The 23,937-nt window shown below is 36.9% G+C and overlaps 1 long non-coding RNA gene across 1 annotated transcript in view; it reads left to right on the top strand.

Moving 5' to 3' along the window:
* Positions 1-1,331: 1,331 nt before the first annotated feature.
* Positions 1,332-23,937, top strand: part of LOC141584252 (uncharacterized) — a 58,899-nt gene continuing 36,293 nt past the window's right edge. The window contains exon 1 of the long non-coding RNA XR_012517168.1: positions 1,332-1,773. This is a non-coding gene — a long non-coding RNA (uncharacterized LOC141584252). The remainder of the gene's footprint in view (positions 1,774-23,937) is intronic.

Below are 23,937 nucleotides of genomic sequence, written 5' to 3'. Positions count from 1 at the left end.
ACCAAGATGTAATAAAATAAGATAAATATTAAGAAAGGTCGAAAAGGAGTAGTATAAAACAAAATAAGAGAAGAAAAAACAGGTAAATTAGTTAAGACAACAACGAAAGTAAACAGAAAAAAAAGGCCGAATATCCATAGTAAACATAAAACGACCTGGGCTATCAGACTCCTAATATATAAATCAAACGGACAAAGAAACATCAAATGTAAAAAACAAGAGAGTATTAGACAAATGGTAAACGTAAAAGAAACTATGCTTATGGCATTCCTAGCCAGAGAAGGTGAAGTTATAATTACAATAAGAAATGGAATGTTTTCATAAATTGATAAAAGTTATGATTGTCAGAGACATTTGAACCAGAGCAACTCCATCTTGAATAGGAGCTAAATAAAATAAGACTGAGACTTACTGGGCTGAATTCCCAGAAGGTTAAGGCATTCTTAGTCACAGAATGAGATAGGAGATCAGCACAAGATACGGTAATAAAGACCTTGCTGATAAAACAGGTTGCAGTAAAAAAGCTGGCTAAAACTCAGCAAAACCAAGATGACAATGAGAGTGACTTTTGGTAGTCCTCACTGCTACACTCCCACTGGCACCATGACAACTTACGAATATCATGGCAACGTCAGGAAGTTACCCAATATGGTCTAAAATGGGGAGGTATGAACAATCCACCTCTTGTTTAGCATATAACCAAGAAATAACCATAAAAATGGATAACCAGCAGCCCTCAAGGTGCTCTGCCTATGGAGTAGTCATTCTTTTATTCCTTTGCTTTCCTAATAAACTTGCTTTCACTTTACTCGATGGACTCATCTCAAATTCTTTCTTGTGTGAGATCCAAGAACCCTCTCTAGGGATCTGGATTGGGACCCCTTTGGGGTAACATGTTTCTAGTGACCATAAAGGGACTTTACTGAAGAGACCCCTGATTCGAAGGAAATATTGCAGTACTGATTGGCTTTGGATAAGTGGTTGGGTACCCAGAAAAGGGATAGGATTGAGTTAGAGGCCCAACTTAGGTGAGTTAGAGCTTCTCCTAAGACAGAGAGAGTTAAAGGTCCCTCTTAACAAAAGGTAAGACTGAACTTGGGTTCGAATAAAAACTTAGGAAGGTTAGAGCCTGTCCTAAGATTTGGGGTGTTAGAGGTTCCTCTCAGTAAAGTCCTGTCAGCTAAAAATGAGTTTGGCACTATGAGATGTTAACCACCATTCTCTTTGGATGACTCTGTCTTGCACTCTTTGCTGTTGGCTATGGTTGACAGAATTTGGCATATACAGGATCATGGGATATGGGGAGCTTTTTCCTCCCCAAAAGGGGACCATGAGAACTTATGAAACTGCTGTAAAAGGTCCCTTCATGACTGACAAGTGGTCACTTGAACTTTTGATTCAGTGTTGTTGAGATGGGTGAGTCTTTCTCTGGCCTCCCGGAACATTTCCTCTTCCCCACCCTGCTACAGGCAATGCTGCCCTCTCTCTCTTTTTTGTTCTGATATGGTTTGGCTCTGTGTTTCCACCCAGATGTCACCTTGAATTGCAATAATCCCCATGCATCAAGGGTGGAAACAGATGGAGAAAATGGAATCGTGGGGGTGGTTCCCCCATGCTGTTGTCATGATAGTGAGTGAGTTTTCATGAGATCTGATGGTTTTATAAGGGTCTTACCCCTTTGCTCTGCACTTATTCTCTCTCTTACAGCCCTGTGATAAGGTGCCTACCACCATGATTGTAAGTTTTTTGAGGCCTCCCCAGCCATACAGAACTGTGAGTAAATTTAACCTCTTTTCTTTATAAATTATCCAGTGTTGGGTATTTCTTTACAGCAGTGTGAGAAGGGACTAATACAGTAAATTGGTACCAGGAGTGGGGTGATGCTATAAGGATATCCAAAAATGTGGAAGTGACTTTGGAACTGGGTAGCAGGCAGAGGTTGGAACAGTTTGGAGGGCTCAGAAGAAAACAGGGAAAAGTGGGAAACTTTGGAACTTCCTAGAAACATGTTGAATGGCTTTGACTAAAATGCTTATAGTGATATGAACAATGAAGTCCAGGCTGAAGTGGTGTCAGATGGAGATGAGGAACTTGTTGGGAACTGGAGTAAAAGTAACTCTTAGTATGCTTTAGCAAAGATACTGGCAAGATTTTGCTCCTGCCCTAGAGATGAACTTGAGAGAGATGATTTAGGGTATCTGGCAGAAGAAATTTCTAAGCAGCAAAGCATTCAAGAGGAAGCAGAGCATAAAAGTTTGGGTTAATGCCAGAATGAGTTAAGACTTTGGGAGACTATTGGAAGGGCATAATTGTATTTTGAAATATGAGGACATGAGATTTGGGAGGGGCTGGGGGCAGAATAATATGATTTGGCTCTGTGTTCTTTCCCAAATCTCACCTTGACTTGTAATAATCCTCACATGTCAAGGGCAAGACCAGATGGAGAGAACTGAATCCCCCATGCTGTTATCTTGATATAAGTGAGTTCTCATGAGATACGATGGTTTTATGAGGGGCTTCGGCCTTTCCTCGGCACTCATTCTCTCTCCTGCCACCCTGTGAATAGGTGCCTTTCACCATGATTATAAGTTTTCTGAGGCCTCTCTAGCCATGCAGAACTGAGTCAATTAAATTTCTTTTCTTTGTGAATTGACCAGTCTCAGATATTTCTTTATAGCACCGTTAGACCAGACTAATGCACTCTCCTTTCCCTTTTTCATCTTTTTTGTTACTCAGAGCAATCATCTTGCCCAGAAACGACATATTGAAAAATGTTCTTTGGAGCCTCATCTTGTAATCATGTGTTGGTACTTTCTCTTGGTCTCTGCCTTGCAGGGAATAGGAATATTGAGGTTCATGAGCTAGCCCTAAAAGTTGTCTAGAGCAGTTAAAAGTCTTTGCAAGCTCAAAATTGACTTCTGTAGCCTCCTTCTGGGAAGTACAATGGAAACCACCTAAGTTGTAGCTCAGCAGCTAAGGCTTTGCCATTTTATGACAGTGGCCTGGGTTCAATTTCCAGATTTTGAAATGAGTCCTTTCTGATTTGATATCTGCATGACCTTTGCCATTTTTAAATTCCTTTTCCCTCCCTGAACCATCTTGAATTTTCCTTTCTCTGAGCACCTGGGAGGTTTGTTAGTAAAGTTGAAAAGCCAGAAGTAGTGGCCATTTGGCCTGGCTATAGTTGGGTAATAAGAAATTTAAAATAACTTTTTTTTAAAAAAAGAGTGCTATAGTTAAAAGTAAGCTTGATTAAAAGTAGATATTCAAGCTCTTAACAGTCTGGGACTCCTTGGAGAAAACAGGAGGTACCACAGACCCTATTTTGGGAAAAAAAAAAAACTGTTTTCCTCATGAAACCCCAGGAATTGAAAGTTGATAGATCCTTCTCAAAATCTAAGGTTTGTTCTGTTTTGCATTTTGTTATCTGACATTTTTGACTTTGGACGGTATCAGAAATTACTTTGCATTATAGGAGAGTTTAGTGTGTAATAACTAAGTAGGAAATATACTTTGGGGGATGGCTAATAGCAGTTATGGGGTGGAATACTCACCTTTTGGCTCATATGGATAAGAGTAAGCATGCTCTTGGCCACCTAAGAAGTATGCATATGTCCCTGGATTTCACTGAAAGATAAGGCTCCCATGGGAGATGGACTGATTCCCTTTCTTGGGGGATCCAGGATCTAGTATAAAAATTGGACTCTTAATTTTGCAGGTCTGTTTTGCCTTCCAGCTGTGCCTATTTATTAGGCTATACAAACTGTATGCTTTCCTGGCTCTGTTCTTCCAAGGGCTCCATGCTGAAACCAGTAATCCAATTAGGAAACTGGCAAATGAAACATCTTACAACTACTGCATCTTCTTCTGTCTATGTATTTATATGTGTTGTGTGTGGTAATACAAAAGAGCTTAGATTAATGACTTAAAATAATGAATGCTTAAATCAAAAGTTTGTCAGAAAAGTAAAAAGTAGAATGCCTCTTTGTTCACATGACTAGAGCAATCTTTGAAAAATAAAAAAATAAATAAAAATAAGAACTCACTATCATGACATACATGCAAGGTATGTAGGAAAAGTGAAATGTGTTTTTGGTAAAAGATTATAAGAAGGCATGGGAATATGGATTTATTTTGCCTAGATTTCAAGGTTGAAGGATTGTCTTAAATTAAATAAGATAAAGTTAAAGGTTTAAGCAAATTGTGGAAAGTTTGTAAAAAGTTAATCTTGTAAAAGAAATTCTGAATGTGAACATATTGGCTAAAGTTAAAGGTATTATTCAATTTTCCCATAAATTGAACATTGGAATATAAGCACATAAGGTTTTTCTTAGAGCACTGATCTGCTCTTTCACCAAAATTATAAAGGTTTATAAGAGTTTTACAATCCACTTTGCTGGGGAGGTGAGGGAAAAAAGTTTATAAGAATCTTACCTTATGGTCAAACTGATTAAGATTGAATAAATTTGTCTATAAGGTTTTATTAAGAATTGGCTTTAACATTAATAGTACACTAATGCAACAGTAAAATTTGGCTTATTTGGTATAAAAGTTCTGCAGGAAGCATTGTAAAATATGAAGTTGGCTTTCTTTGGGCTGTATTTGTATAAATATGTTATTGGTATGTGTTCCAAAATTATGTGAAACTCCTACAATTCTCATAGAGCTTAGTGTTTGCTATTAATAATTATAATTGTTACATAAAATCATTGTATGCCACAGAGGTAACCAAAATTTCCTTGGCAATTGTGGCTTTAATAGTGGCTGTCCTAACTAAGACTTTTTGTCAGCCATTCCATGGACAGTTGTTCTATTTTGGTCCTCTTTAGAAAGTGGGTTATAGTCAGCTATGGAACTTTGACAGGTGCTCTTAAATGCAGGTTTCTAATAACTTTGGAAATTGTAACATTAAAATAGAGAGAAAAATTTTCAGGGCTCTCAGAGAGAGCTGAAATGTTCATGAATATCAAGCAGAACAAGAGTTAACTTCATGGACTGAACTAATAGAAGACTAAAGTAATCTTTTTGACTCTTTGCTTAAAATGTTGCTGATCCTTTGTTATGTTTTTTGAAGTCAAGGAAACATTTCTCTTGAGCTATTGACATCATTTAACAATTGAGTAAAGTATGCTCTTGTGAACAAAAGTTGGAGCATATTTGTTTCTCTCTACCTGATTTCTCCAGAATTTGACAACTATTAATATTTGTGAGCATCCTAACTCATGGCAAAATAGTTATTTGCATAAATAAAATAAGAATCTGTTATTCTGTTTTGTTTTGTTTTGCTTCTTGGTAACAGAACACAAATGAGAAACTGGTTGTTTTACCAAGGCTTTGACTGAAATGGCTTGCTTTTGTTTAGGGAATCAAACTTGACTTGAAGAGTCAATAAAAGCTCTTTGAGAAAAACTGGCCTCATACTTTGTCTACACAGTCCCTGTACAGGGTTTCTGACCTGTAGTAAGTAAAGAATGTCACTTTCTAACAGGCTCTTGGACCCCAAGTTGTCTTGGGACCTCAACAGGAGGGAAATGTACTCAGCTTGGTGGTGTTTGAGAGTGTAAACCCATGCGTGGGCTCAGCTTTAATAAAGTCTTATCTGAGATTCCTTCTCTGGAACAAAGTTCCATAAAAGCCAATTTAAAAAGAGCTTAGGTGACAAATATTCTTTGCTCTATTTGCTTGTGTAAACAAAGGTTAGTATCAATAGTAATAGTAAATTATTTGAAGGAAACATTCTTAAGAATTTCTGGTTAGAATTTTGTGTGCACATAATCAAAGAATAAAAGTTAAGTTCAAGTATTCATTTAAAGTGTTTTGAGAATATTTGTTTAGAAGTATTATATTAAATCAGCATTTATTTTCTTTTACAAGCTTGATATTTTATTTTACTTATAAAAATTATATAAGATAAAGTAAAATAGAATTTATCATGAAGCTACATACACATATTTTATATATTCTGTAGTTTGAGTATTTGTCCCCTCCAATTATCATGTTGGAATTTAATCTTCAATGTGGTAGTATTGAGATATGGGGCCTTTAAGAGGTGAATGATTTATGAGGGCAGAGTCCTCTTGAATGGGTTAATCCATTCAAGTGTAAGATTAATGGGTTAATGGATTCATGGGTTATTATGGGAGTGGGACTGGTGACTTTATAATAACAAGAGAGACCCTCAGTTCCTTAGCTGAAGCCTTATTAATGCCTGTGTAAGGGAGACTTCAAGTAGTTTAGCAAAAAGAAACAACAGGAAGACTAAAACATAAAAATAAACAAAAATTGATGGGTGATTTCAGCTGCTGCCTACTTCTGGAGCAACAGTTTTAATTTGTTTTCTGCCAGGATTACTGCTTTTTAAAACAAAAACCAGTATTTTCAGAGAGAGGGATAACAGAATTGAGAGTTCTAAAATGTATATTGCATGATATACATTGTTATGGGCAGAACTATGCTCCCTCAAAATTTGTATGTTGAACCCCCTATCTTCACTACTTCAGAATGTAACTGATAGAACATTTAAAGAGATAATTAGGTTAAGATATTGTCTTCAAAGTGGGCTCTAATATAATCTGCTGGTGTCCTTACATGAAGAGGAGATTAGGATACAGACAAGAACAGATAGAGGGATGACCCTGTGATGACACAATGAGAAGGCAGCCATCTGCAAGCTAAGGACAAAGGTTTCAGGAGGAACCCAACCCACTGTCACCATAGTCTTGGATTTGTAGCTTCCAGAATTGTGAGAAAATAATTTCTGTTGTTTAAGCCACCTAGTTCATGCTATTGTGTTATTACAGCCCTGCAAACTCTTAGAAAAATTATTCAATAAAGATTACTAGAAGTGTAAAGAAAAAGGAAAATGTTACTCATAGAAGAGAAGAAAAAACAGTCAATAAAACAGATCCCGAGATAACTAATAATTTGTAATAAAGAGACAAGAACTTCAAGAAAACAGTTACAATGTAATCAAAGACCTAAAGTCAAAAAGGGTGAGAAAGAAAGAAAACTCTTGCTCCCAACTGACTGAATAGACCCCCTCTTGGTGAAGGGTACTCCAAAGAAACCTTGAAAACTGAGTTCCAAGCTATGATGGAATGAGAGGTTGGACATGCTTTGTTATATCCCTCCCTCACTAACCATCTGTAGTAGTCCATTCTCACACTGCTATAAAGAAGTACCCAAGACTAGGTAATTTAGAAAGAAGAGGTTTAATTAAATCACAGTCTCTCATGGCTGGGGAGAACTCAGGAAACTTATAATCATGGTAGAAAGTGAAGGGGAAGCAAGGTACCTTCTTCACAAGGTGGTAGGAGGGAGAATGAACACAGAAGGAAATACCAAACATTTATAAAAACATCAGAACTTGTGAGAACTCAATCACTATTATAAGAACAACATAGGGGAAACCACCCCCATGATCCAATTACCTCCAACTAGTTTCTCCCTTGACACATGAGGATTATGGAGATTATAATTGAAGGTGAGATGTGGGTGGGGACACAAAGCCTAACCATATTATCATCATTAGGCTTTCATCCCTAAGGTCTTACAGAACCCACCCTTTTCAAAGACTTCACACTGATAATGTTGACTACTAGTTTATGTTCCCAGGTACACAAAAAAGGCACAATGCTATTAATTATTCCTTCACCCCTCATTGAGTATCTGCTTCCTCTATTCCCATTTTCTTCAGATGGTCACCTTATCTTATGTATAATGTAGATTTACTGGACACTAGCTAAAGTCTCATGAGTATGTAACCATTTTTCCCACTGTGCCCCACCATGCACCCCAACCTATTTAAGGAAAATGTATAAATACTGATATGGTTTGGCTATGTCCCCACCCAAATCTTAACTTGAATTGTATCTCCCAGAAGTCTCATGTGTTGTGGGAAAGACCCAGGGGAAGGTAACTGAATCATGGGGGCCTGTTTTTACCATGCTATTCTTCTCAGTAAGTCTCGTGAGATCTGATGGGTTTAGCAGAGGTTTCCATTTTTGCTTCTTCCTCACATTCTCCTGCCACCACCATGTAAGAAGTACCTTTCACTTCCCATCATGATTTTGAGGCCTCCCAGACATGTGGAACTGCAAGTCCAATCAAACTTCTTTTTTTTTTAACCCCAGTCTCAGATATGACTTTATTAGCAGCATGAAAATGAACTAATACAAATACTAAACCTCCTGACAACTCCTTTGGAACAAATGGCCACAGATCCACCTGTGACTTGTGTTTTCCCAGGGGCATTCTCAAGCAGACTCAGTAAACCTTGATTGATTGGGACACCTGCTGCAATCACCCAGTTTAGTTGTAAATGGCCATAAAAAAATGAATTTACAGGAAATGATAGAAATGAAATGAAAAATATAAAGAATACAAAAGAAGTTCTAGAACTGGAAAATATAATATTGGAAATAAAATATCCATTGGATAGACTTAATAGCACATTAGAGATGGTAGAAGAAAGACTAGGTGAATTCGAAGACAGAGCAATAAAAGTTATCTGTGCCTCAAGAGAAGAGAGTACAGGATTAACAACAACAACAAAATGCATAGAACCTCTGGAACCTAAAAACTATAATATATGTTTAACTGGAGCTCCAGAAGAGATAAGAAAAGGAGAGAATGGGGAAATGGTTATGAAACATTTACTGTAAAGCTTCAAAATTTGGTCAAAAACACTGACATAGAGATCAAAGAAGTGCAGTGAACCTCACACAGTATATCTTACAGATAAAGACACACACACACACACACACACACACACACACACACACACACAGAGCCCTACCTCAGTACATCATAATCAAACTGGATAGATAAAGGATTAAAAAAAAATCTTGGGGGACTTCTGCCAAGATGACTAAATAGGAACATCTCCTATCTGCAGTTCACAGCAAGAATGATACAGAGGCGAGTGATCTCCACATTTACAACTGAGCTCTGCAGAGAGCAATGGATCTCCCAGCACAGCACTTGAACTCTGATAAAGGACAGACTACCTGCTTAAGTGGCTCCATGACCCCTGTGTGTTCTAAGAGACACCTCATACAGGAGAGCTCTGGCTGACATCTGGTGGGTACCCTTCAGGATGAAGCTACCAGAAGAAGAAACAGGAAGCAATCTTTGCTGTTCTGCAGCCCCTGTGAGTGATTCCCAGGCAAGCAGAGTCTGGAGTAGACTTCCAGCAGACCTGCAGCAGAGGGGCTTGTTAGAAGGAAAACTTAAAAACAGAAAGAAATAGTTTCAACATCAAAAGACAGGATGTCCACCCAGAGACCCCATTCAATTTCAAAGACTGAAGGCAGATAAGTCCGTGAAGATGGGAAGAAACCAGTGCAAAAAGGCTGAAATCACCAAAAACAAGAATGCCTTTTCTCCTCCAAAGGATCACAACTCCTCACCAGCAAGGTAACAAAACTGGATGGAGAATGACTGATGAATTGACAGAAGCAAGCTTTAGAAGGTGGGTAATAACAAAATTCTCCAAGCTAAAGGAGCATGTTCTAACCCAATGCAAGGAAACTAAGAATCTTGGGAAAAGGTTAGATGAAATTCTAACTAGAATAAGTAGTTTAGAGAAGAAGATAAATGACTCGATGGAGTTGAAAAACACAGCACAAGAACTTCATGAAACACATACAAGTTTCAATAGCTGAATCAATCAAGTGGAAGAAAGGATATTAGGGATTGAAAATCAACTCAATGAAATAAAGTGAGAAGGCAGGATTAGAGAAAAAATAGAGTGAAAAAAATGAACAAAGCCTCCAAGAAATACAGGATTATGTGAAAAGACCAAATCTACGTTTGAGTGGTGTACCTGAATGTGACAGGGAGAATCAAGCCAAGTTGGAAAACACTTTTGAGGATATTATCCAGGAGAATATCCCCAACCTAGCAAGGCAGGCCAACATTCAAATTCAGGAAATACAGAGAACACCATGAAGATATTCCTTGAGAAGAGCCCTAAGGCACATAATCCTTAGATTCACCAGGTTGAAAAAATGCTAAGGGAAGCCAGAGAGAAAGGTCAGGTTACCCACAAAAGGAAGCCCATCAGACTTACAGAGGAGCTCTTGGAAGAAACCCTACAAGCCAGAAGAGAGTGGGGTCCAATACCGAACATCCTTAAAGAAAAGAATTTTCAACCCAGATTTTCAAATCCAGTCAAACTAAGCTTCATAAGTGAAGGAGAAATAAAATCCTTTACAGAAAAGCAACTGCTGAGAGATTTCAACACCAGGCCTGCCTTACAAGAGCTCCTGAAGGCAACACTAAACATGGAAAGGAACAAGTGCCAGTCACTGCAAAAACATGCCAAATTGTAAAGACCATCAACACTATGAAGAGACTGCATCCACTAACAGGCAAAACAACCAAAACAACCAGCTAGCATCAAAATGGCAGGACCAAATTCACACATAACAATATTAACCTTAAATATAAATGGGCTAAATGCCCCAATCAAAAGACACAGACTGGCAAATTGGATAAAGAGTCAAGACTCATTGGTGTGCTGTATTCAGAAGACCCATCTCACATGCAAAGACACACATAGCCTCAAAATAAAGTGATGAAGATTTACCAAGCAAATGGAGAGCAAAAAAAAAAAGCTGGGGTTTCAATCCTAGTCTCTGATAAAACAGACAAACCAACAAAGGTCAAAGGAGATAAAGAAGGGCATTACATAATGTAAAAGGATCAATGCAACAAGAAGAGCTAACTTTCCTAAATATATATGCACCCAATACAAGAGCACCCAGATTCATAAAGCAAGTTCTTAATAACCTACAAAGAGACTTAGACTCCCACACAATAATAGTGGGAGGCTTTAACTCTCTACTGTCAATATTGTACAGATCAACAAGACAGAAAATTAACAAGGATATCCAGGACTTGAACTCTGATCTAGACCAAGCAGATATAATAGACATTTACAGAACTCTCCACTCCAAATCTACAGAATATACATTCTTCTTAGCACCACTTCACACTTACACTAAAATTGACCACATAATTGTAAGTAAATCATTCCTCAGCAAATGAAAAAGAATGGAAATCATAACAACCAGTCTCTCAGACCACAGTGCAATCAAATTAGAACTTAGGATTAAGAAACTCACTCAAAACTGCACAACTACATGGAAACTGAACAACCTGCTCCTGAATGACTACTGGATAAATCATCAAATAAAGGCAGAAATAAAGATGTTCTTCAAATCCAATGAGAATGAAGACACAACATACCAGAATCTCTGGGACACATTTAAAGCAGTGTCTAGAAGGAAATTTATAGCACTAAATGCCCACATGAGAAGTGAGGAAAGATCTAAAATAGACACCCTCACGTCATGATTAAAAGAACTAGAGAATTAAGAGCAAACAAATTCAAAAGCTAGCAAAAGACAAGAAATAACTAAGATCAGAGCACAACTGAAGGATATAGAGACACGAAGTCAGGAGCTGTTTTTTTGAAAAGATCAACAAAATAGATTGACCACTAGCCAGACTAATAAAGAAAAAAAGAGAGAAGAATTGAATAGATGCAATAAGAAATGATAAAGGGGATATTATCATCGATTCCACAGAAATACACACTACCATGAGAGATTACTACAGACAGCTCTATGCATATGTATCAGTAAATCTAAAAGAAAGGAATAAATTCCTGGACACTTACATCCTCCCAAAACTAAATCAGCAAGAAGTTGAATCCCAGAATAGACCAATAACAAGGTTTGGAGTTGTGACAGCCATGAATAGCCTACCAACCAAAAAAGTCCAGATCAGATGGGTTCACAGCTAAATTCTACCAGAGGTACAAAGAGGAGCTGGTACCATTCCTTCTGAAACTATTCCAAACAATACTAAAAAAGAGAATCCTCTCTAACTCGTTTTATGAGACCAGTATCATCCTGATATCAAAACCTGGCAGAGACACAACTAAAAAAGAAAACTTCAGGCCAATATTCATGATCAACATAGATGCAAAAATACTATTCAGGACATAGGCATAGGCAAGGACTTCGTGACTAAAACACCAAAAACAATGGCAACAAAAGCCAAAAGAAGTCAAATGGGACCTAATTAAACTTAAGAGCTTCTACACAGTAAAAGAAAGTACCATTAGAGTGAACCAGCAACCAACAGAATGGAAAAAAAATTTTGCAATCTACCCATCTGACGAAGGACTAATAACCAGAATTTACAAAGAACTTACACAAATTGACAAAAAAAAATCAAAAAGTGGGTGAAGAATATGAACAGACACTTTTCAAAATAAGACATTTAAACAGCAAACAAACATATATATATATATAAACTCATCTTCACTGGTCATTAGAGAAATGCAAATCAAAACCACAATGAGATACCATCTCATGCCAGTTAGAATGGTGATCATTAAAAAATCAGGAGACAACGGATGCTGAAGAAGATATGGAGAAATAGAAATGATTTTACACTGTTGGTGGGAGTGGAAATTAGTTCAATGATTGTGGAAGACAGTGTGGTGATTCCTCAAGGATCTAGAAATAGAAATACCATTTGACCCAGCAATCCCATTATTGGGTATATACCCAAAGGATTATAAAACATTCAATTATAAAGACACATGCACACATGTGTTTACTGCAGCACTGTTTACAATAGCAAAGACTTGGAACCAACCCAAATTCCCATCAAAGATACACTGCATAAAGAAAATGTGGTACATATATACCATGGAATACTATGCAGCCATAAAAAGGATGAGTTCATGTCCTTTACAGGAACATGGGTGAATCTGGAAACCATCATTCTTATCAGACTGACACAGGAACAGAAAACCAAACACCCCATGTTCTCACTCATAAGTGTGTGCTGAACACTGAGAACACATGGACACAGGGAGGGACACATCACTCACTGGGGCTGTCAGGGTTGAGGGGGTTAGGGAGTATAGCAGAGATAGGGGGATTGGAGAGGGATAATGTTAGGAGAAATACCTAATATAGGTGACAGGGGGATGGATGCCACAAACTACCAAGGAACATGTATACCTATGTAACAAACCTGCATGTTCTGCATATGTACCCCAAAACTTAAAGTATAATAAAAAAATTCTTGAAGGAAGTCAGAAAAATACGACACAGTGCACAACAAGAAATGACAGAAGAATGAGAGTTGTAATGGTCTGTTCTCACATTGCTAATAAAGACATACCCAAGACTGGATAAATTTATAAAGAAAGAGAAGTTTAATGAGACTCGCAGTTCTACATGGCTTGGGAAGCCTCACAATCAGGGCTGAAGGCAAAGGAGGAACAAAGTCCCATGTTACATGTGTCAGGCAAGAGAGCTTGTGCAGGGGAACTACCATTTATATAACCATCAGATCTTGTGAGACATGTTCATTACCCTGAGAACAGTATGAAAGAAACCGCCCCCATGATTATATTTTCTCCACCTGGCCCTGGCCTTGACACATAGGGATTATTACAATTCAAGATATTGTAGTAATTGAAATATTGCCATACCATATTAGCAGTTTATGTCTATAACATTAGCCACAATAGAGGTCATTAGCCACAATAGAGGTCAGAAACCAATTTAATGGTTTCTTCAAAATGCTTAAAAATAAAAAAAGTCAACACAGAATTCTATACTCAAAGAAAACTAGATGTAGCAAACCCCCATGGCATGCGTATACCTATGAAACAATGCTACATGCTCTTCACATGTACCCCAGAACTTAAAGTATTTAAAAAAAGAAAATATTCGTGAAAAATGAATGTAACACAAAGACTTTTACATGTAATGCAAAAGTAGATTTCATTGCCAGCAGGCCTTAATTTTAAGATATGCAAAATGAAGTTATTTAGCCGAAGGGAAATGACATCAGATGGAAACATGTCTCTAAATGAAGAAATGAGAAGTCCTGGAAATGGTAAAAATGTGGGTAAACATAAAAAGCTATAATTTTTTTCTTGTATTATTTTCTGGAAAATGTATATGACTGTTTACAGAATAAATTATAGTACCATATTGTGGGGCATACAACATGTATAGATATAATATATTGTAACTAATTAAATAGTGCAAAGAAATAAACTAAAAACCATTAGAGAAACTAAAAATGAATCTCACAAAGTACAGCTATTTGAAAAAGGCAAGAAAAAGAGTAAGATTTTGAAAGCAATGGGACAACTAGAAAAAATTGTAGACATTAATCCAACTGTGTAAGTAATTATATTAAATAAAATTGAAACAATCCAATTAAAAGATGGATATTGTAAGTGAACTGAAATTGGAAAAAGACTCAATTCATTGGCATATATGAGGAGCAATTCAAATGTAAGGGCACAGAGAAGTTGAAAATAAAAGAATACAAAGAGATATATCATAAAAAGTCAGATAAGAAAGCTAGAGTGGCTATGAGATCAGACAAAATAAGCCTTGAGATATGAAATATCATCAGCAATAAGGAAAGATATTTTAAAATGTTAAAACAGTCAATCAGGAAAAAGCAGCAATTATGGATGAGTAGGTATCCAATAACAAACTTTCATAATAGCTAAAAAAAAACTGACAAAATTAGAGAGTAAAAGCTAAATCCTTGATTACAGATTTTAGTAATTGCTTCAGCAAATGCTAGAACTTAACAAGAAACAAGCAAGGATAGAGAAGATTTAAACATGATTAATTATCACAACCTAATTGACACTTATAGAACAAATAATCCAATAACTATGGAACACTTCTTCTGTCTATAGAATGTTTACCAAAGACTACAAGCAGTGAAATAAAATAAGCATTAATACGCTCAAAGTTTAAACTTTGTATTCAGACCACATAGAGTTAAATTAAAATCAATAACAATAATATATTTATTAAACCCCAAGTACTTGGAAAATAATTAACACACTGTTAAATATCCTGTGGGTCAAGGAAGAAATCAGAGGAAACATAAAATATTTTCAACCTAATGGTAATAAAAGTACAGCATTGTAATATCTGGGATTTAGGCTAAAGCAGTGCATAGAAGAAATTCACAGCTTTAAGTGCTTTTATATTTATATACATTTTAATTGACATTTAAATTCAATATTCCAAGCTATCAGTCTAAAAAGTTGGAAAAAGATGATTGAATTAAATCTAAAATGAGTAAAAATATGAAATAGAAAAGAGCAGGCCAGGCGCGGTGGCTCAAGCCTGTAATCCCAGCACTTTGGGAGGCCGAGGCGGGTGGATCACGAGGTCAAGAAATCAAGACCATCGTGGTCAACATGGTGAAACCCCATCTCTACTAAAAATACAAAAAATTAGCTGGGCATGGTGGTGGGTGCCTGTAATCCCAGCTACTCAGGAGGCTGAGGCAGGAGAATTGCCTGAACCCAGGAGGCGGAGGTTGCGGTGAGCCGAGATCGTGCCATTGCACTCCAGCCTGGGTAACAAGAGCGAAACTCCGTCTCAAAAAAAAAAAAAAAAAAAAAAAAAAAGAAAAGAGAAGAATTCAATGAAGTAGAAAACCTAAAACAACTTTTGAAAATGTAAGAAAGTCAAAAGTGGGTTCTATTTCTATTCAGTATTATACTGGACGTATTAGACCGTTGAACACTGCAAGAAAAAAAATTAATGCACATAGATTAGAATGGAAGAAGTAGATTACTCTTTAATAAAAATTCAACTTTTATTTTAGACACAGGGTGTACACATGCAGATTTGTTATATGGATGGATTGCATCCAGGTAATCAGCCTAGTACCCAACAGGTAATTTTTTAACCCATGCTTTTCTCTCTACCTCCTCCATCTAGTAATTCACAGTGTCTGTTGTTCCCATGTTTACTTGCAGCAACTTGAATGCAGCTGGAGGCTATTATCCTAAGCAAATTAATGCAAAATCAGAAAACTAAGTATCTTATGTTCTCACTTAAAAGTAGAAGTTAAACAGTGCTCAATGTTTAGCTTCCACTTATAAGTGAGAACATAAGATACTTAGTTTTCTGATTTTGCATTAATGTGCTTAGGATAATAGCCTCCAACTGCATTCAGGTTGCTGCAAAGGACATGACTTCATTCTTTTTTATGGATGCATAGTATTTCATGGTGTATATATACCACATCTTCTTTATCCAATCTGCAATTGATGGACGCCTAGGTTGATTTTATGTCTTTACTATTATAAATAGTTTGGCTATGAACTTACGAGTGCATGAATGTTTTTGGTATCATGATATACCCACTTACAGCATTGCTGAATGGTAGCTGTGGTTTAAGTTTCTTTGACATTTCCAAGCTGCTTTCCACAGTTACTGAACTAATTTATATTCCTATCAACAGTGTGTAAGCATTCCTTTTCCTCCACAGCCTCATCAGCATCTGTTATTTTTTTGACTTTTTAACAATGGCCATTCTGACTGCTGTGAGACAGTATCTCACTGTGGTTTCAATTTGCATTTCTCTGATGATTACTGATGATTAGCATTTTTTCATATGTTTGTTGGCCATTTGTATGCCCCCCTTTTTTTTGAGAAGTGTCTGTACACATCCTTTGCTCATTTTTTAAAGACTATTGGATTTTTGCCTGTTGATTTGTTTATGTTCCTTATAGATTCTGAATATTAGACCTTTGTCAGATGCATGGTTTGTGAATATATTCTCCCACTCTGTAGGTTGTCTGTTTACTCTATTGATAGAGTGTGCAGAGTTCTTCAGTTAAATTTGTTGCTACTTGTCAATTTTTGAGTTTCTTTGCAGTTGCTTTTGGGGACTTAGCCAAAAATTATTTGCCAGGGCCAGAGTGAAGGAGGGTAATTCCTAGGTTTTATGCTAGGATTTTTATAGTTTGAAGCCTACATTTAAATATTTAAACCATCATAAGTTAATTTTCTGTATGGTAATAGGTAAGGGTCCAGTTTCATTCTTCTGAATATGCCTAGCCAGTTATTCTCACCCATTTTTTAAATAGGAAGTGCTTTCTCCATTGCTTGTTTTTGTCAGCTTTGTCAAAGATTAGATGGTTGTAACACTGCAGCTTTATTTCTGAGTTTTCTATTATCTTCCATTGATCTATTTGGCTTTTGTACCAGTACCATGCTGGTTACTATAGTCTTAGAGTTTGAAGTTGAGTACTGTGTTGCCATCAGCTTTGCTCTTTTTGCTTAGGATTGCTTCAGCTATTCTGGCTCTTTTTTGTACCATATGAATTTTAGAATAGATTTTTCTAATCCTGTGAACAATAATAATGGTAGTTTATAGAAATAATATTGAATCTGTAAATTACTTTGGGCAGTTTGGTCATTTTAACGGTATTGATTCTTGCAATCCATATTTCATGGTGTTTCGTAGTTCTCCTTTTAGAGCTCTTTCACCTGTTCAGTTAGCTGTATTCCTAGGTAGTGGATCACTTTTTACTTACAGAAAACTCGATTATGTACATAGAAAATAGAAAGAAATCCATAATATAAATATGAAAGTAAATAAGAGATTTTAGTAAGGTCACAGAATGTAAAGTCAGTAAAGAAAAAAAATTTTTCCTTTTATACACTAGGGGCAAACAATGCAAAACGCAACATCTTTTTTAAAATGGCTTTAAGATAACATCAAAATTGTAAAATATTTAGGAATAGATTCAACGAAACATGTAAAATTTCTATTCTGAAAACTGTAAAACATTGGGAAGATAATAAAAAGACCTAGATAAAGAAAGAGCTATACCATGTTTAATGAACTGCCAGACTTAACCTTTTCAAGGTGTCAATTCTCTACAAATTTTTCTACAGATTCTATGCAATCCCAATCCCAATCTCAGAAGGCTTTAGAAAAAGAATTTGAGAAGGTGATTTAGAAATTTATGTAGAAATGAAAAAGACCTAAGAGTGCCAAAATAATCTTGGAAAAGAGCAAAATTAGAAGACTTACTTTACTTGAATTTAAAATTTACTATCATAATCAACACAGTAAGATATAATCAGGATATATGAGTCAGAATAGACTCACAGTTCGACAGAAGAAATGAAGAGCCCAGAAATAGACTCATATTTGTTCAGTCAATTGGTTTAGACAGTATTTTTAACAAATGGGGCTTAAACAAGTAAATATCCACATGGAAATAAACAAACAAATCCTTGATTCACACACACACACACACACACACACACACACACACATACACATCAAGCCAGATCATAGATGAAATCATAAAGGCTAAAACCACAAAGCTAACAGAAAAAAAAACCCAGGACGACCAGGTGCCTGTAATCCAGCACTTTGAGAGACTGAGACAGGTGGGTCACTTGAGGTCAGGAGTTCGAGACCAGCCTGGCCAACATGGCAAAAATGTCACTACTAAAAATACAAAAATTAGCTGGGTGTGGTGGTGCACACCTGTAATCCCAGCTACTTGGGAGGCTGAGGCAGGAGAATCGCTTGAACCCAGGAGGCAGAGGTTGCAATGAGCTGAGATCATGCCACTGTACTGTACGCTGGGTGACAGAATGAGACCCCACACTAGAGTGGTAAACACTGGGACTATATCACTACTAACACAACATCCTTAGTTATTAGAGACAAGAAGATGTGTAGATCCCCACTCTCCCAACCCTACTTCCCATCCTGTTTCCCGCTAAGTACCTGGAAGAATCTAAAGATTCTTATAAAGTTTCTTTTAAAGATATGTAAAAACCAAATGGAAATTTCAAATCATCATCTGAATAGCTAGATGTGCAAAAAGACTTTTTTATGTAATGATATAGGTTGGAAATACTTAAAATGGGAAGACTTTTTTTTTTTTTCTCCTTAGAGAGATGGAGCAGAAAAGAGTCAAAAGGAGAGAAGAGGGTGGCAAGAGGGAGTTCTCTTGTTCCAGAAATGTGGGAGATTTGCTACAGGATCTTTATGAATGAAGAGGTCTGACAGTCTACGCAATGTTTTTTTCTGCTTCTAAAATTTAAATATCTAACTTTTGGCAAATTTTTTCTGTCTATAAGAAGGCTCTTAGCAAATAGATTTGTTGTAGAAATCAGGAGCGATGGTTACATGCACCTCTGGGAGACACCGTTGGAGAGTTGGAGAGATAAACAAACATTATAAGACACAAAGCCAACAAGGATAACTCAGCAGAGGCAAAAAGCCCAAATTAGAGGTCACCATGAGATGGCATGAAACCCTCTCAGAAACACAAAAATCTTGGAAGGACATTCAAGGCAAACTTAATCAGATTTGGAGAGCTGGAAATCTCAAATTGACAGCTAGACCATGAGCCTGCCCTCTTTCTCTAAAACTGCATTTTTTCAAGAATGCCTGTTTTCAGCAGCATTTTTGTATCCTCTCATCCCTTTTGCAGCCTCTTTGCCTTACCAAGATCCCTTTTCCATAATTTTAATCCAGAAAAAATTGATAGCCCTTAGAGTACAGAGGTGTAGGAAAAAAATAAGAGGAAAAGAGAGAACATGTTTGCAAGTACAAATCAGAGCTGAAATGGAAAATAGAGCTTGGGTACCCTGAAATAATTTCACAGGGCAATGTGTACAGGATAGCATGAAAGTAACCGACATTGAGTTTGACCAATTTAAGGACTTTCCAATTACTTTTAAAGCCATAGATTGAATTTTCTATCCTGAAATAAACAATCCCATAGTGTTCAATTGCTCTGTTCAGGACAGAGACTTACAAAGCAATCAGTAGTTTAGTTTCTTTGACTGTTAGCCAAATTGAAATTACTTCAGTGTCTGACACCTCGTTTTTCATGAAGTTTGGAAATGAGATGTAGTGAGAGGAGACGAGTCTCCAAGTGAGAGAGAGTTCACAGCTCTGGAGGGAGTGAATAGAAGCCAACCACACCCACCCCAAAAAGGAAATGCTTTTCAACACCTACATTTTTTTTTAAGCTGCATTTTGTGTGTTATTTTAAACAAAAACAGCTTGACACACTCTGTAGTGTCATGCACTACAACTGCTTTTCCTACATTTTATTTTCTGATTTCCCAGGATTTAATTTTTTCCCTTCCATCTTCAGTTTTATTTATCGTGAGTCAGAACAGTTAGTCCCTTCAATAAAAGTGCCAGAAAGAAGGTGCTCCAGCATTTCCATGGTCTCCAACAAAACGGCGATAGGAATAGTCAAGACTTTCTACTTTGCTTCTAATTCAAGAGACCTCTATTATGAACACTCAAGAGCTTATTCCATAGTCTAGGAGTTGAAATATTATGTAAAATGCCGTTGAAGATCCCCTTTTAAAGCTATATGGAAACACAGGTTAATTACCAAAAAGAAGGATTATGAACTGAAGTGAGAATTCATATAATGAAATGGTACATCTGTAAATAAGCCAGAGTTTTTTAAATGAGGGGAGTGGTCAATTTTGTTGCCTGTAAAATCACTTTTGAAGACATTATTTATATGCACCTTTTACTAGCATCTCACTGTGATGTGTAAAATTCCTACTCCCATTGAGAAAAAGGGGATTTGATCCGGACCACATGACAAACGAATGATTCTCTATGAGATATTTGTTTATGCTAACAGGTCCTTGGCTGCTCCCAAGTTTTAATCTCTATCCCAGAAATCAACATATTATACACACAAATAAATTTAATCACAGGCTCACAATTCTCATTTCAAGAATTCCTTGTTCAAGTTCCTCAAATCCTTACTAAAGACTTTTAATATTCGTTTTGTAAAATAATAAACAAGATCAAACAATATTGTTTAAAATGGTCAATATGTCCTCCACTGTTGAAACCAGGATTGAATTTCTGTTTCTGTCTAACGCATGCTATTTCCTGATTCTTTGCTGTTTTAAGAGTACAGATTTGGAAACAACTTGGCCCTAATTCTCCCCTCCCCACCCTCAAGCTTGCTTTCTTCCTGCCCCCAAAAGTTTGATTTAAAGGGTGGCAAACAGATGATCCATAATGGTTGAGACTTGTGGGATAACCAGTATTGTGAGGAAAAAAGCAACATTAGGATAAAATAAGAATGAGAACTGAATAAGACTGAATGAGAACCTCAGAGATGCTTATGTAGATCACATAGGTGATTGCCAATTGAGAGAGATAACTTTTTTTTTATAAGGGAACAGACAGAAATAAACACATTTAAGGCCTACAATGTTCTCTTACTTAATTTTCAAAAAATTATATCCTTGGCCAGGCACCGTCTCTCAGGTCTGTAAACCCAACACTTTGGGAGACTGAGACAAGAGAATTGCAGCCAGTTCAAGACCATCCTGGGAAACACAGGGAGACTCCATCTCTGCAAAAAAAAAAAAAAAAAAATTAAAATTGCCTTGACATGGTGGCTTATGCCTGTAATCCCAGCTCTTTGGGAGTCCGAGGTGGGCAGATCACTTGAGGTCAGGAGTTCAAGATCAACCTGGCAACATGGTGAAACCCTGTCTCTACTAAAAATACAAAAATTAGTTGGATGTGGTGGCACAAGTCTATAATTTCACCTATTCAGGAGGTCGAGGCACAAGAATTGCTTTAATTCAGCAGGTGGAGGTTGCAGTGAGCCAAGATTGTACCACTGCACTCTAGTCTGGGCAATAAAGGGAAACTCCATCTCAAAAAAAAAAAAAAAAAAAAAAAAAAAAACTTAAAAATTATCCCGTGTGGTGGTCCATGTTTGTGGTCCTAACTACTCAGCAAACTGAGACAGGAGGATCGCCTGAGCCCAGGAGTTGGAGGCTACAATAAGCTATGATAGTTGCTCTGCACTCCAGTCTAGACAACAGAGTAAGACTTTGTCTCATATATATGTATATCTTTATGAATAAGAAAACCAGGGCTCAGATTAGGTTATTGTTCAAAGTGAAACAACAGAAATGAGTGATGACATCCATATTGAACCCACAGTCATCTGGCTTCAGCATCTGTCTCCTTTGATGAGAAACATGAAGAAGTGACATATTTATGGATTCACAAGGGCAAAGGGAGGCAGCATTTACTATAGAGATTGAGAATGAAAAGAGAGAGTAGGAGGCTCAATCAGAATTTCCAGTGATTCCAAAATACAGAAAACATAGAGTTAAGAATCTGAGCACAGAGCCAAGAGAAAAATGTCAAGTTGAGTTTCAGGGGGCCATGAAGATAACTGACAAAAACTTGTTTGCTTGTTTGAAACTTAAGGGTCATCACACAACTGTGCTTTGGTTCCCAACCGCCTACTCTTTTTCTGTAGCTTCATCCTCTCCATCTTTAGGGACTTCTATACGTCATGCTTGAAATATATCCTTGTATCTTTTCACAACAAACGTCTTCATCTTTGTCCTACACCAGCTGTGGCTCTATTTCTTGTGTGCTTCTTTTCAAGCAAACTTCTTGAATTCATTGTTTTCACTTCCACATATCCTATTCACTCCTCAATCCGGTTTCCTGCTCCACCAAAATCCTATTACCAACAAAGTGTCGTTAAATCAAACACACATCTTCTTCAGACTTCAACTTCGCTTGACCTTTCAGCAAAATTTTGGCACTTTTATCATTCTTTGATTTCCTGACATCACTCCTGCCTGGTTGTCTTCCTACCTCTGTTCATGCTTCATTATCCTCTGTAGAATCCTCTTCCTCTACCTAAACTTCAGGCACTGGTGATTCTGAGTTCTGCCATAGGCCCAATGCCTTTCCCATTCTTCTCATCTACCCAGGGTGTCCTTATCCATGCTGGTGGCTTTCATTATCAGTCATATGGAGTCATCTCCCTCAAGAATGCCTCAGTCTTATTTCCACTATCCACTAAACATCACTAAACTGTCATCAACTATCATAATCAATTATAATTAAACTCTTTTCTCATGGAAACACTAAACCATACATTTCTAAACCTGATATTATATTATTCCCCAAACCCAATATTTCTACAGATTTCTACATTAGCAAATATTTCCTTCAATTTTCCCTGTGCAAGGCAAACACCTGGAGCTCAACACCAATGTGTGTTTCCTCCTTCACTCATTCCCCATTGCAGCTAATCAAGTGTCTAATCAATTTTACCTTTTAAAAATTATTCTATGTATATTAGTTCAGCCACTTTGGAAAGAAGTTTGGAGATTTCTGAAAGAACTTAAGACAGAGGTCATTTGACTCAGCAATCCCATTACTGGGTACAAACCCAAAGGAAAAAAAGACACGTGCACTTGTTATTTATCATGGTGCTATTCATGGTAGCAAAGACATGTAATAAACCTAAGTGACCATCAGTGGTTGATTGGACAAAGAAAATGTGGTCCATATATACCATAGAATACTATGTAGCCATGAAAGATATGAAATCATGTCCTTCGAAGCAACATGGATACAGCTGGAGGCCATTATCAAAAATGAATTAATGCAGAAACAGAAAACGAAATACCACATGTTCTCAATTATAACTGTGAGCCAAACATTGGACACTTATAGACGTAAAGATGGCAAAAGCAGACACTGGATACACTGTAAGGGAGAGAAGAGAGTGGGGCAAGTGTTGAAAAACTAACTCTTGGGTACTATGCTCACTATGTGGGTGAACAGATAATTTATATCCTTCACCCCAGCATCACCCAATGTACCCATGTAACAAATCTGCATATATCCCTCCTGAATCTAAATCTAAAACAAAAGTTGAAATTATAAAAATAAATAAATAAATAAATAAATAAATAAATAAATAAATATTATTCAAGTTACTCTACTCCCTCCATTCTCACTTTCACTCTCCTGGCCACAAAAACGTCATTTCTCACCATCATCGTGGTAGTCAACCTTCACTGGCCTCTCTGCTTCCAGCCTGTGGTCTTCAACAAATTCTCCATACTGTTCTCAGAGTTTCACATCTCACACTTCTTTTAAAAATACTTTAATGGCTTCATAGTGTGTTTTAGATAAATTTGAAACTCTAAAATAGCTTACAAAGCTCAGTATGATCTGATCTCGTCCTCTCTCCTACCTCATCAGATCCACTCTCCTCCCACT

Source organism: Saimiri boliviensis, chromosome 4, assembly GCF_048565385.1.
Source record: "Saimiri boliviensis isolate mSaiBol1 chromosome 4, mSaiBol1.pri, whole genome shotgun sequence".
In the NCBI taxonomy this organism is placed as follows: Eukaryota; Metazoa; Chordata; class Mammalia; order Primates; family Cebidae; genus Saimiri; species Saimiri boliviensis.
Note: the sequence above shows the minus strand (reverse complement) of the source record. Positions and strands in the feature narration are given on the sequence as shown.